General features: G+C 43.8%; 1 non-coding gene across 1 annotated transcript; it reads right to left on the reverse strand.

Moving 5' to 3' along the window:
* Window positions 1-2,280: 2,280 nt before the first annotated feature.
* TRNAA-GGC (transfer RNA alanine (anticodon GGC)) lies at window positions 2,281-2,356 on the reverse strand. The gene has a single exon. It is a non-coding gene; the product is annotated as a tRNA-Ala (tRNA).
* Window positions 2,357-2,733: the final 377 nt, after the last annotated feature.

Raw genomic sequence — 2,733 nt, forward strand, 5'->3', positions numbered from 1 at the left:
TAATCAGTAAGATGGGACGAACGGTGAAGGGAGAGGACATGGTACCCGGACATATCACAACTGCGCTCATCCACCTGAACAGAACTTACCCACAGGGCTGTTCCAGCTTGCAAAGAAGGCTGGGATTGGTAGTCTGTTTTTCTGAACCATCATCTGCTCAGCTACAAATTCTATTATCTGGGAGAAAGAGAAGATTTGAAGACCACGAGCGCTCTTTGCCATACATAATTTCTGTGTTCGCGTGCCAGCAATTAGAGTTTTAACTAGTTGTTGTTATGGGCATCACTATGGGTCTTCATTTTCAAGTTTATATGCTTTCTTGATTAACATCTTAGGGTCATTGATTTCAATCAGCCACAAATTTGCCCAGTGCCAAATCTTATTCAGTCTACATTTCTCTGTCTTTTCCTGAAGGATCATTTTACCAAGTATCTTGCTAAGATCTAAATGCTGTATGATGGTGGCCTTCCCCGCCCCCCCCCCATGGTCTCCATCTACTACCCTATCAATACAGGAAATGAGGTTAGCTCAGTATGACGGCATCTGAATGAACCGAGCTTTCCCCTATAGCTGCATTTTCTAAGGGCTCAACAGCCGCCTGTCGAATAATCGTGTCCAAAATTTTGTCAAGGGAATTTATTTCAACTGTGCCCACCTGGACATTTTGGAATTCATGTTGTTTCCATATTTGAAAGTCAGATGGACTATTCTGAAAGTGCCGATGTCTAACTTCCAGGTACCTGTACTGTTTTTATTACTTCCCGAAGATTGCAGGCTCTCCCTGAATCATAGCTGCAAATTCTTTTACTGCCATAATGTATTAGTTTCCTAAGACTGCTATAACAAAATACCGCAAACTGGGTAGCTTAGACAACAAAACTTTATTTCCTGGTGTTCTGAAGCCTGCAAGCTCAAGGTCAAGGTGTCAGCAAGTTTCAGTTTTCTTGATGCTTCTCTCCTTGGCGGACAGGTGGCTGCCTTCTCACTGTGTCCCCGAATGGTCTTTCCTCTGTATGTGAATGCCCATCATGGCAGAAGGAATTAAGGATCATTGCATTACTAGCTGGGTTGGGAATGAAAAACTCAGCGAAAAGAGTACTCTGGTAACCTAGATCGGAACACAGGGAGACGGGCATACTTCACCGTACTTCCTTCTACATTCTAGGGACAATCCAGATACAACTTTTCTCATCAACCAAGAAAGAGATAAAAAAAAAAAAAATGAAGTGGCACAGCTGGTTTTGGGTCAGGCTACTGAGGCATGGGCGGAATATTTTAAGAAACAGGGATTAAGGGATGAGAAGTGTTGAGAGGTGATGGGAAGGGGTATGGAAAAGAAGAAGGTGTTTCTACATCCAGACCTAGTTTTGATCTTAGCAGAATTCTCCTCCATGTGTTTCTCAGTGACACTACAGTCTTAATTTCCAGTTGAAAAACCCACTAAAACTCTCAAGATCAGGTTCTGGGATGTCAAATTGAGAAGAACAAAATTTCTCGTAAAGCCAGAAGGCTCAAGATGCCATGGCCCGCTTGGCGGAACCATCCACTCTCCTCTTTCTCCAACACACTTTTGTGTAGGTCACCTCCAACGTTTAGCTCTGATATCACTGCTTCCCGGGAGCTCTCATTTCCCCCGTGAGACTGCATTTGCAGCCTGACTCACTAGCCGATCTCGCCATCTGTCTCCCCACTATGTGATGACATCCATCTATGTGATTGTCCACCATCACTCCTGGCATAGGCAAGGAGTTCAAAACCCAAAGAAATGACTCATTTGTATGATTGTTAAACAGGTTAGAAAATTATGTCTACCGTTTTAAATATGCATTTTATTGAAGATATATTTATAACAATAAAACTGCATAATCATGAAAACATTCCAAAATATCTTTTTCAAAATCTAATCCGGAGCATGTATTTTGAAAAACCGTTTCTTATTCAACCATTGTTAAAAAGGTGTCTTGTTTTTTTTCTTTTCTTTTCTTTTCTTTTTTCTGGAGCTGGAAACAGGGAAGCAGTCAGACAGTCAGATAGACTCCCGCATGTGCCCGACCGGGATCCACCTGGCACGCCCACCAGGGGGTGATGCTCTGCCCATATGGGGCGTCGCTCTGTCGCGACCAGAGCCAGTCCAGCGCCTGGGGCAGAGGCCAAGGAGCCATCCCCAGCGCCCGGGTCATCTTTTTGCTCCAATGGAGCCTCGGCTGTGGGAGGGGAAGAGAGAGACAGAGAGGAAGGAGAGGGGGAGGGGTGGAGAAGCAGATGGGCACCTCTCCTGTGTGCCCTGGCCGGGAATCGAACCCGGGACTTCTGCACGCCAGGCAGACGCTCTACCACTGAGCCAACCGGCCAGGGCAAAAGGTGTCTTGTTTTTTAAGAGGAAGGTTAAATGTGATTTTTGGGGGGGCGGGGAACATTTTTTAGTAGCTGATTTTCACCACAGAAAAGGTAGGCAAACTGGGAATATGTAATGTTGTTAAAGAAAATGGGTAGCTCATTTGTAAATTTCACAATTATTTTAAACAATTTGTGACAAACTAAACCATGAACATATTTGTAGAACAACATATTTTCTTCTTCTTGTGCCTGTTTTATTATGAAATACTGTGAATTTTCTACTGTATATAAAAGGTCCTGTTTTGGCCAGGTATTTCAGCTGAGTAGAGCATCATCCTAACACACCAAAGTTGCAGATTCAGTCCCGGGTCATGGCACATACAAGAATCAATCAAA

This window comes from Saccopteryx leptura, chromosome 3 (assembly GCF_036850995.1).
Source record: "Saccopteryx leptura isolate mSacLep1 chromosome 3, mSacLep1_pri_phased_curated, whole genome shotgun sequence".
Taxonomy (NCBI): Eukaryota; Metazoa; Chordata; class Mammalia; order Chiroptera; family Emballonuridae; genus Saccopteryx; species Saccopteryx leptura.